This window comes from Hipposideros armiger, unplaced genomic scaffold (genome assembly GCF_001890085.2).
Source record: "Hipposideros armiger isolate ML-2016 unplaced genomic scaffold, ASM189008v1 scaffold_1245, whole genome shotgun sequence".
NCBI lineage: Eukaryota > Metazoa > Chordata > Mammalia > Chiroptera > Hipposideridae > Hipposideros > Hipposideros armiger.
In genome coordinates this window covers 156,945-169,944 of record NW_017732595.1, presented here as the reverse complement: position 1 = coordinate 169,944, position 13,000 = coordinate 156,945, and the positions used below count along the sequence as shown (strand labels likewise).

The window sequence follows — 13,000 nt, the reverse complement described above, 5'->3', positions numbered from 1 at the left end:
CTTATTTGGTGTTTAATGTATCTTTTCCTAACTTCCTCTATATAAATAAAATTTTTGTTATATAAAACTTAATTATTTTAATTAAACTTCACCCTTAATTATCTCTACCATTTTCTCATGCTTATCAATGTCTATGTGTTTCACTAAAATGATACAAGAACCTTAGCACATTCTCTATTTTGCTGGGCTCCCAAAACAAACCTCCATTGGTGGGATAATTAAATCTAGATTGAGAATACATTTACTTAGTCTCAGATTTAGATGATACTTTATTAAGCTGTAATATTCCTTCTGCGATGTTATTTTACTTTATCAATTTGAAATATTTTCAATAATCACTTTGCATCCAGCAAACTGTTGAAAAGTCTGAGATCAATATTGTTCTTTTATTGGTAATAGACATTTCTTTTTTTAGTTTTTGGAATTTATCTTTTTAATCTTTTAAAATTTTCCTATAATACTTATTTTGTAATGTGTTATTTTCATTTTATTCCTCTTATAATATTTTGAGACTAGATAAATTTTTAATTTAGACCCAGTATATTTTTTAATTCAAGGGCATACTTAATTCTTTCAATATTTTTTCATGATTTTGTCTCCTTTGAGACTCCTCTTATAGACATATTGACATTTCGGTTTATCCTCTACATTTTGTACCTCTCATCTCACCTTTAAAAATCTATGAGTTTTAGACATTTTCCAGGAGAGTGCTGGACTTTATTTTTCTCCTCAGTAAATTGTATTAGGTACAACCATTATATGCTTTCTGCACATACATACACACTTAATTACCTAACATGCACTGTATTCCATGGATTCTAATACCAACATATTTTCATCCATTTCTCTAAAACTGTTATACATCTAACAATTGATGACATCCCAAATACCCTGCTACCAGGTAATTGTCATTAAGTGGTTGTTATTGCCTATGCATGCATGAACTAGGTCATAGCTGTCTATATGGCTGTGATTTTTTTCTCTGTACTGTTAATACTGAACACCTTGGTGTTTAATTTCTTTGTAAATTTTTTGAAAATATTACACCATCATTTGACCTTAAAATTAAAATTTACTGTGTAAACAGCAAGGCACAGGAACAGTGACATCAGAGTCAAGTTGAATATAGTGAAATTGATATTTGTCTTTGAAGAAATGTACACAATTTCATAATGCTTGTAACACAGCAACCAAGTGCTTTAAGAGATCTAAGAAAGGAAGATGGCTTCCAGTAAATAAAGCTATGTTCAGTTATAACTGAGATATATATAAAAGTCTTATAGAAAGCAGGTTGTATTAATCAGGGTCCTACAAAGAAATTTAACCAATTGGATCTATATATAGAAAGAGACAGAGATTTATTTTGGAGAATTGGCTCATACAATTGCAGACGGCGATTGTAGAAATTTACAGGACAAGCTGGAGGGCTGGAAACTCCAGCAAGAGTTGATGTTGCATTTTTGAGGGCAAAGCTGGAAACTCAGGTGGGAAGTCCATGTTGCAACCTGGAAGCAGAAACAATGCTTTTTCAAGGGACCTTGGTCTTTTCTTTTAAGACTGTCAGGTGATTGGATGAGGCTTACACATATTATGGAAAGCAATCTGCTTTACTTGAAGTCCATTGATTTAAACCTTTATCACATCTAAAAATTACCTTCACAACAATATCTAGACTGATAGTTGACCAGTCGACTGGGTACCATAGCCTAGCCAAGTTGACACATAAAATTTACCATCACCCAGGCCAAGCAAGGTAACTGAAGGAAGGCTAAATCATCAAATCCCTAGCGCTGGTGTGACGATTCAGAACTAAGTGTTAAACAACATTTTTAAGAAATTTTCTGCAGACTTTGGACAGAAGTTATTTAATTTTCTGATATATTTCAATGGGTGGAAAGTAACTATATGTTTAGTAAAATTTTTTAAATGGATGATAATGAAATCTTGATGTTTTAACATATGATTTGAGACAAAACTGTACATGCAAAAGATTCTAAAGAGATCAATATATGGCCATGGGTTATGTGAAATTTATATCTAAATATGTATAAAAGAGATTTATCAGTAAGGATATAATAAAAACCCTAAAAGACAAGTGTTATAGATCAATGTGTAACATGTTTTACTTATGAAAAAATACTGGAGCATTCTGCAATTAAAGACAACTTGTTCATTTAACTTCTGGTTTCATCGTCATAGTTCCAATATGGTCATTTAATTCTAGAAACTTTTATTTTAAATTCCTGTTGTGTTGGTCCACCAATTTGTCTTCTTCTTCTATAAATGGTTCAGTTTTCTTTCTGAGATTTATCAGCCATGTCAGCATTTATACATGTAAAGAGAAATGGAAAATCTATATCTTAACATGTACCCCTCCAGGAGAAGGAATTTAGAGGGTTACTTAGAGAGTAAGGAGAGAGGGAGATGGAGAATATGTCTCAGAGCAAAGAGCCTTTGAGGTAGCAAACTGAGTTCAATCCTTCACTGCCTCCCTCACACCTAAAAGGACAAGTAACCTTGTAGGAAACCTTCCAGAAACCTTCCCATAGACACTGATCTTTTCTAGAGCTCCCTCTGTCTATTCTAATTTACTTGCCAACTGATTGGAATTTGAACGGAGGTTGGAGTGATACAGAGAGAAGGCTCATAGTCAGCTGTTTTGCACCATAACAACTATTCCAACTGGGAAAATGCTTCAAATAGCTGCTGTTTTGAACCTCCCAATTGTGCCTATCACTTAGAAACCTCTCTACCATCCAGTAAGTAAAGAGATACTGGTGGTACAGAATGGATCTCCATGACCACCACTCCATACCACTTGTATCAGTTGGGAGGAGGATATAGCACATTTCTTCATGGGCTGCCAGTACAGATGTTGTCTGTTCTTCCTGGCTGGTGACTATGTCTTAGAAATTGTTAAATATTTTGATTATGTAAGTGGAGGAAACACTCAAGGCTATGCAACAATTCGTGCTTGTTATTAGTAGGCTCCTTACCCCAGCTGATTGATGCTAGGATATTGCTGTTGTTTTCCTGCCCCAGAGTGTGATGGGACCATTAGAGATCTTCCTAGAGTAGTGGGGAAATAGACAATGTCACAGTGAGAAAGGCTGCCATCCTGGTCTAAGCTTCAACATTAGTGCTCCTTCAACTATAACCCTAGAACTCTGTTCACAGAGTGACCTAACCACCTTGAGTATCACCAAGGGTTTGTGGGGATACACAGCTTTGTGTTTCACTATGAGAAACATAGCCTCACTTCTGTGTTTTTCCAGTGTTTGGATTTGGTGGAGTTAGTCAACAGCACATGCTAATAATTCTCTATCTTGTTCAAAACTAACTGCAATGGCTTTCATGGGATTAAACTTTATCTCTGCCTCCATATCATTTTCAAGCAATTATTTTCTTTTTACCCCTAATTCTCCATTTATTTATTTATTTATTCATTCATTCATTTATAATTTGACTGTACTACATCTATTGCGATCTGCTGTTTAGCATCTTTAAGTATGTTACTTGGTAGTATAAGTAATAGATAAATAATTTAAATTGTTTTAAAATTGACATAAGTAAAATGTTTTCATTAATCTCAGTCCCTTCCTAAATAATTCAATTTTTTTCACTTTTATAGATATTACAGGTTGAGTGTCGTTTTTGTCACGTCACTTTTGTTATAATGGGGAACCCCAAATTTATAGATGCTTTACATAAATATGAAGATAAAACAACTTTACTTGCCATTTAATAACTCTATATAATTACTAAAGTTTTGCTACTTAGCCTCATATGGACATGGGTCAAGAATAAACTGACTGTTTATAACCCATGAAAAATATTAGATCAGTTTTTACATACTTGTTTCAGATGATAATGATGTTTGCTAGTAGAAATAAGGAGATGAGAAAAAAACATATTGGAGATTTTTAAACCTACCCATCTAAATCACCACATTTAACATTTTCTAAATATTAAGAAGTGTAGTATATGAAGAAGGAAGTGTGGTAGCAGTAACTCATCCCTCACTAATCTATCACCCTTGGATCGCAGTTGAGGCTAGATATTTACCCTCTTGATGGACTAGTAATGAATGTTTTAGAACTCATTTACTTGTTATGGTGATTGGCTACTATTATCTCCACCTTCAGTTGCCTTTACAAGGGCAGCTAATGAGGCACTTTAAAGTCTCCACGTATGACTCAAAGAAGCAAAATGATAAACCAAAGAAGTCCTAACCCATAATACTGGGCTTATAAAGTCAAATCTATTTTTGATGATTATTTAACTTTTTTAATGGAGTTTATGTTGGTCAGAATAAGCATTCTGAAAAAGTGCTATTGGGTTGACGGAAAAATCATGAAGTATTTTATCTATGATTTTCAAAGGTCATTTATTTATATAAAGAACAAAGATCAATCAATGATATATTGCCCGTTTTGTTTGATAACCTTTTGCCATCTTTCAGTGAGCCTCATAATTTCTCAATCATTAGAAGGACCTGTCTTTATTTGCAAATAACTGAATAAGGTGCTGTTTTACAGCCTCATCTGAATTGAACATTATACCATGCAAGGAGTTTTGAAGAGAGCAAAACAAGTGGAAGTCTGACGGCACAAGGTCAGGCGAGTATGGTGTGTGTGGCAACACATCCCATCCAAGCTCCAATAATTTTTGACCAGTGATCAAATTTATGTGTGGTCTCATGTTGTTGCCATGGAACACAACTCCTTTACAATTAAAAAGCTCTGGACGTTTCTGGATGATGGATTCATTCAAACTGTCCAATTGCCGACAGTACATATTCACATTGATTGATTGGTTCCTTGGTAGGAGCTCGAAAAACACAACACCTTTAAAATCCCACCACACTGAGAGCATAACCTTCCTCTGATAAATGTCTGCTTTTGATGTCGTTTGAGGTGAATCATCACATCGGGACCAAGACCGTTTGCATATCACATTGTTGTAAACAATCCACTTCCCATCACCAGTTATCAGTCGCTTCAAAAAAGGATCGTTTTCCTCACATTTAATGAGCATATTGCAGATGTTTATATGTGCCAACTAATGAACTTCTTTGAGTTCATGCGGAACCCAAATATCGAGCTTGCTTACATATCCCAGCTCATTCAGGTGGTCGTGAACACTTGAACAATGGATGTTCAATGTTCCTGAAGTCTCTTGTGTCATGTAACATGGGTTTGACTTGATCAATGCCTTTATTTTGTCGTCATCAACTTCGATGGGCCTCCCTGACCAAGGAGCGTTGTTGAGATCAAAATCACCAGCATAGAATTTTGTGACCCATCATTGGCATTGACGTTCTTGTAAAGCATTGTCACCATAAACTTTATGCAACTTTTCACAAGCTTGACACCTGTTTTTCGCTTTATGGAAGTACAACAGTAAAATATGGCAAAAATGCACAGTTTGGTGTTTCATCTTCAACTTGTAAAATCTCCAAAACTTAAGCAAATCACTCAATTTTGTTTTTAGAATGAAGCTAGAACTCTCAGCTGTCAAGTGACATAGCAATAACATAGATATGAATGACTCTAGTACTTCCAAAAATGAACTAGTGCCATTTGTTGCAAACATGTGTCATGACTTTTCCAACGACCCAATATTCTATTTTTTCTTTCTCTAAAATGAAAATAATCATATTTTTAAAACTCCACTATGAAATTGTATTTAATTCAAATAAATTTCCATAATTTTCTTTATTAAAGGATAAATACCTTGAAATAAAGAACCAATAGAAACATCACTCTGATACTTGATAATTTCATATACACATATAGCTTCTAATTCCACAGGTATCAGGGTGATCTACAAAAACTATTCCTAGTCCAGATCACTCTACCAAACTCCTGAGTCCTAAATCTCACTTCAAATGGATATATCCACCTGCATTTCCACTAAAAGCTCCAAATTGACACTTCCAAAACCAAAACGACCTTTCCCTCTCTGAACAAATGTTTACCAGCATAGCCTCACCATTGGAAGCCCCATAGTCACTCATTCAAATAAGTCAGAATGCTGAGTGAAATTCCTGAACTTTGTTCTCCCCTTTTATTCAATTAACTACACATTCCTATTAATTTTATCACCTGGGAATGTCTCAAATATTTTATTTCTTCATCCTTTCTGCTATAATGCTAATTTAGTCTCATATTGTTTAGGACTTCCACAATAAAAACCCCATTCCTTTTACCCCCCTACCTCTTTTGCACTCTCCAAACACTATGCAGCAACCTATTTTGAATTCAAATATTTTCCTTCATTTTCTATAAAGAGTGTCCTCCTACTTACATAATACTAAAGTTCTGGGAATTGTTGATTGGTGCTCTTTAAAGAGCTAATATCTATGTGGAGATATGTGTATTTGTAAAATGCCCAGTATTCGATGTCCTTTAAGGATAGTCATAATATATATTAGTTTATTACAACTTTGGGAAGCCCTGCAATAAGGACACCTCATTAAATTTGTATTCTCTAGCTTGAGAATTTGCTAAACATCTATGATTAGGGAGCACCCTTTTTTTTTTTTTTTAGCTGAGCCATCCTGCCACCTGTTGGCAGTTCAGCGGCAGCTTAGGTCAGGCCAGGAATCGAACCGCTCAAGAGTGAGCTCTTAACCAACTGAGCCACTCAGCTGGCCCTCGGGAACCCCCTTTTAAGATTTCCTATTAGCATCTTACCGAGCTGTATAGAAATATTTTGGAAATCTTTGGCCTGAATGATCAACTAGTTTCTTAATGCATTCAAGGCCCTCCAAGTTATGGCACCTGCATATCTCTCCAGTATCATTCCTTGCCACTGACTGCTTCAAGCAAGATAGAAATAATCGCTGTTGCTCCCACATGGTGCTAATTTCAATACTTTGCTCTTTCTTTGGGTATCTCCCACTGCCCAGAATACCCTCTATTTTCTCTACCTCATCAATGAGACTCAATATTAGAAAACAAATTTCTATCAAATTTCTTCCAGGAAATCCTTGATTCATCCCTGGTAAGAAAGTTGCCTCCTCATTATTTTTCTATAATATCCGGTGCATATTTCTATCCTCATGCTTTTCACATTGAATTATAATCATATTCCTTTTTTCTAACATTTACACTAGATGTTGAGTTCCTTAAGAAGAGAAACTATCTCATTAATGTAATCCACAATAACTTATACAGTGTTGGATATAATGAGCACTGAATAAAAAGTTGTTGATGAATGAGATAATTATATATTTAAAGCAAACAAGAAAAGAATATATTACCTACCAATTTATTCTCTTTCCAATATGGAGCACATCTTCAAGTGAGTTAAGTAATTTAAAACTGCAAAACCCAATGTCACAAACTGATTACAGTTTGTGACATAGTTGTAGAGACACACGTGAAAAGAGCCAATTTTAATTCAAGAGAAAATCTAATGGGAATAAAAATCCAATTGTTTTGTGTTCAATAAAGAAGAAGCACATCATTTTCACTTGCTTCAGAGAAGTGATTTTTGAGTTGAGATTTAAATAACAAGGAAATTTTCCATAACCAGAGAAGATGTGTCCAACTGCAGAAATGCATGAACAAAATTATGGCGGCATGACAATGGATGATGTGTTTGAGAATCTCAGTTTGACTAAAACATAGAATCCATAAAGAATGAAGTAGGATAAGAGGCTGCAAAGTCTAGTTCGATAAGCTCCCAGATGATCTGACTGCTATTTCAAAGAAATAATCATTCATGCTTCTTACTTCATGGAGTAGAATATGCCAATCCAAAACAATGTCTGGCTTTTCTTTCTTACTATAAAAACAACTCACATAGAAAACAGAGTTTCTTTTAATTTCTTAGTTTTAATTTCTAATATTTTAATTAATATCAATAATGACCGCATGAACAAAAGCACTATAGGTGTCTTTAATAATTTTTAAGAAGGTCAAGTCCTGAAACCAAAACACCTGAGAACCGCTGTTATACAGCAGCAGCTCTTGGCAAGCCCTGCATATTGTGCTGTCAGCCAATGCTGAACCTATTATGATGGTCATGTGCATTTTTCACATGCACCATGTTTCCTCTTACCTAATACTCTTCCCTCTACCTAGAATGCCTTTCTTTGCCCTGCCTTGTCCTCCTTTTCCAGCCTCCTCCAGGAAGCCTTTCCTAACTCCTCCCTCCCCAGGATGATTTAGGTGTCCCTGCAATCTCCCACTGTACTCAACACACGGCACAGTAACTGTCTGTGACTGGGCCTGACGCCCCCACAAGGCTCTGTGATCCTGGCATGGGGTCTTGTGAGCATCACCTTTGTGACCCCAATGCCTGACACATTCTTGCTCACAGAATAAGCACTCAGTCCTTGCAGAACAACTGTTCTTATGGCTGTTACAATTAAAACATAGTGTTCTTTTGATGACATGTAACATTATGCCTGATGCTATTGTATTTGCTTATTTATATTCTTAAAATAAAATCTCTGGGTATTTTCCCCCATTCAGATTTTTTTTTTTTTGCACCTCTTCTCCCCTCCAGCCCCACTCCACGGGTTCAATTGAAGGGCCGGCCATCTTCTGTACCCACACACGCCTGGAAGTGGTACAAAGGGTTCAGATAAACGGCCTCAAGCCAACTGAGTGGGGCAGCACAAATGCCGCCCAGCCCCACCTTGCCTCACAAAATCTGCGTCACAAGCCCCCAGCGAGCATTCACAGGGCACGTCGTTCCAGCTGGAACCCCACCGCCACGCACAGCGAAAACCATCGACTCCAATTGGCTGTCACCCGGGGCAACCAAGGACGCGGTGGGCACGCGGATGCTCCGCAAGGTATTTAAAGGCTGCCTTCCCGGGCCCCACAGTCCCACCAGGACGGCCACCGTGAGGCGCCTGAGTTGAGACCCAGCAGCAAGATAATGCGCAACCCCGGCCTCTCCCGGCCTCCCCCTGCCCAGCCCGAGCCTCCTTCGAGGCGGGGGCATGTGGGAGCTGGGAGCTGCTCTCGCTGCGTGTAGCCCATCAACATCTTCCTCCCCCACCATCTTTATCCAGCCCCAGTCCCAGCCAAGCAACTTGGACGAGACGGGTGCGAAGGGCAAGAGATTATCACAGAAAAGCGAGTTAGTAGCGAGCGGAGAAGAGGGGTCCCTCTGGTGAGGACAGGCGGGATCTCAGCGGCAGGCACGTGGCGCTGCCAGGAGAGAGACAGGGTGACGAGGCCCTTCAGACCGTCGGAGCTGGCCATATCTGAAGACAGCTTCTTGGACGCATCCATTTAGACGTCTGGGAGCTCCCTGAACCATGACCTAGACCCTCAACTAAAGGGAAGACCCTCTCAACTGGGGTGGCAGCGGCTGGTCATCCTCTGTCCCGTTTGGCACCTGGTCTTCCTGGCACGGAAGGTGCAGTGGCGCTCCGACTTACAAGCGGTGGCACCACTATGACCCCAACACCGCGTACGAGCCCCCGAAGCAACAGCCAAAGCAACAGCACGGCCAGGGCCCGTGGTTCCAAGCACCCCGAAGTCCCTACTCGGCCGTGCACGCTAACCAGAGGCCTTAGGGAGGGCCCTGGTGCGCACCTCGGGCGGGATGCCTGAAGCCTCCCGCCGGATGCGAGTGATGAAAGAGCGTGGCTCGCACCCGCTGCACCTTTGCTGCTGCTTCTGCTGGCTCGGGCCCTGGAATCCAGGCTGAGCGAGGCCCCATGGCAGGAAGAAGCGCTGGGATGATAGGGGCCATGGCCCGCCCCGCCATCCTCGCCGTTCGTGCGGAGGAACCCGCCCGTGAATCTGAGTATGCTGCTGCGGCCTATCAACCTGTATGGGTGGCGGGTGCCAGGCATGCGAGCGCCGCAGTAGCACCCAGCTCATCTTGAACCTGGTCTACGAGGATACGCGGCAGCAAGGGAAGCTGGAGCGCCAGCAGGAGGCGCTGCAGGCGCAGCAGGCCCAGGCGGGCGGCCCCGCCTCCCCAGCCGGCTCCTCCTCCGGAAGTGACGTGCAGCCTGGCAGGAGGCGGAGCTGCCGAAGTTTCTGTTTAGCTGTGTGCAGAATGTCTCTTTTGGTTTTAGTCCTGACCTGGAGGTGGAAAACCAGCGGCCCTTCCCACAGCTGGTGGAGGAAGAGGAGAAAAATGATGATGCGTGTGACCAGGGAGTGTGATGGGAGGGAGGAGGAGAGAGAGGAGGAAGATGAAGAGGCAGAGGCCCAGGATGAAGAGGAGATGGAGGAGGCTGGCTGTGGGGAGGAGGGGGTCAATTTTTTTTTTGTATTTTATTTAATTTTGACATTCAGTATTATTTTATATTAATTTCAGGTTCACAGCACGGTGGCTAGAAATATATTTAATCTATGACTAGTATCCATTTGGCACCTACATAGCCACCGCTGTATTATTAACTATACTCCCCAATCTTTACTCCACATCCCAATGACTATTTTGTAACTACCAATTTGCAATTCTCAATCCCTTCATCTTTTACACGCTGCCCCCTCCCCCTCCCATCTATCACCCCCATAGATCTAGTACCCTTCTGACACCATACACAGCCATCACAGTATTACTATACTCCCTGTGCTATACCCTACAGCCTATGACTACCATGTAACAACCAATTTCTTCTCCTTAATCCTTCCCCCTTTTCTACCCCCACCAACCTGCCTCCCATCTGGCAACCATGAAAATTGTTCTCTACATCTATAAATATGCCTCTGCTTCCGTTTGTTTATTTTGTTTTTTAGACTTCACTTATTGAAATCATATGACACTTGGGGAGACAGGTTTTTTAAAAAGGCATTATATTTGCAAGAATACTCTATGTAATAACTGTATTTTTGTATAATATATAAAGTATATGATTTATGTAACTGTATATTTATACAAGTATTTCCAAAAGACAGAGGAAAAAAGAGAAAAAGAAAAAATCAAACTAACAAAACCAGGTGAATGTATAATCAAAGAGAAGACCAACATGCTGCAAAAGCTACATTTTCATTAAAATATTTGCTCTCCTAAGGGGTCAGTTTAAAGGAGGCCTGGAAAATGAAATTCTCATCACCAAAATGACATACCCAGAGATTTCAGAGAGATTAAACTTGAACAGGGAATGCAAGGGGAGAGGGGCTACTGAAGTGTTGAATTGAGCATCTAAGAACTAAAACAGGATTTGTGTGTTTGAAAATCAGACTTAAAAAGTAGAAAGAAAAAAAAAGAGCTTACTCTTTGAAATATTAAGTGGCTTAGCTGTATACATGAAAGGAATAAAAGACATGAGTTAGTTTCTAGCCAAATTTAGGACTTCAGCTTGAAATTAGATTTCAATGATCTTTTGGATCTAATTTGCACCTGCACAAGGGGAAACAGATGTGTGTTATTTGGAGAATTCTTTGTAAAGGTAATATGTGCAAGTTGTCCCAAGGAGCAGGGCAAGGAAATAAGAATTAAAGTCATCAGCCCACACTGTTTACAATGGAGCTGGAAAGAAGGCATGGACAGATGACAACTCCAGGGAGCTGTCAGTAGCTTCCTCAGCAGTTTTTACTGTGCTCTCCACCCCTGGTCAGGTTTAGTGTCAGTTAAAGATGTCAAGAAAGCCAGAGCTGTCGCAGAGAAGAAGCTGAAGGATAACTGCATACTAAAGGGACCCAGTGATTCTGTGCCGAACCTTACAGGGTAACATAACAAACTTAAGTGATTACCCAAATAAGTCAAGCAAATAAAAATGTCCTCTCTTTACTCATTAAGAAAGATTTAGGAAGAAGTCAAAGGTCCATTTCACTTGGCCATGTTACACAGTGTGCAGTGAAAATATTTAATATTTTTAAAGACACTAAGAAAAACTAATATGCGTATGTTAACATTGTGTTGTTATAAATGTGATTACATACTTTTTAAAACTGATAATCAGATTTTTTAAATTATGTCAAATATGACATTTAATATATTTCTAAATAGTTTTGACTGTTCTCAAGCAACCATAGTTAATTCTCCTTGGCTGGTCTTTAGTTATATCTCCTAGAAAAAAAAATCTTTAAAACATTAACTACATTAAACAACTGCATGTTATGTCTGTGCTAATTTAAGAGCATTTGGAGGAGATACAGGAAGAAATGCCTAATGGTGAAAATTGCCAATTGCTCTAATTGGTTACCAGAGAATATTGTTGTGATGGTCTTTTATGGATGATTTAATTGTGTTTCAACACTCCAGATCCCTCCCAGCCATCACACAAATGTTTGCAAGGGCAAAATAGATCCCATTATCAATGAAAAAATGGTAATTTTCTAAAAAAATTAGTATTCATTAAACCATGTGAAGTGGAATATATATATATATCTGTATCTCCAAAACCAGAAATATGGAATTTAACATTTTATGCAGAAAAATTTAGAGTTTACTTACATGTTTGATTCATAAATATTGAATGTGTAAACCATACGCAGGAGGGATAATGCTTGAGAAATTCAAAGCTAAATAGTTTTTGTTTTCACTAAAAATGTATTGAACTGACATTATCAGGTCTTGATGGAAAGATGTAAGTCTACTACTGCCACTTCCCATTGACAGGGTCTGTATTACCCTTTGTCCCCTGTTTTCTAATTTTCTCTCATTGCCATACAGTTTTGCTGTGTAGATTTTATAACACATATACCTCCAGTAATTGCCCTTCAGACACTATTTCGATCTGTGTTCTGCTTGACTAGATCTGCACCATCAGATGCCATCTTGTCAGATAGTGGAGATGCTGGTTTTATTGCCCACAACAAATAAAAGTTATCTCCACTCTTTAAAGCTTATCTGTGACTCTGAGACACTACAAGTTCAACAGCACTCAATGACAGGAGACTATAGCACTAATAAGCAGATGAGACAATGAGATTGTAACCTTTTGTTTAAAAGATTTAGGACCTCTTTATAGTCATTGCAAGCCACTATGAATGCTTTATTGTTTTCCTTTAAGAGGACAGATAGGTCAAGAGATACTCTAAAGGTGTGTTTATGAGTAGATAAGACTGGG

At 38.8% G+C, this 13,000-nt stretch overlaps 1 pseudogene; it reads left to right on the top strand.

The window, feature by feature from the left end:
- Positions 1 to 9,283: 9,283 nt before the first annotated feature.
- On the top strand, positions 9,284 to 10,230 carry LOC109376968 (coiled-coil domain-containing glutamate-rich protein 1-like; annotated as a pseudogene).
- The last annotated feature ends 2,770 nt before the right edge of the window (positions 10,231 to 13,000 follow it).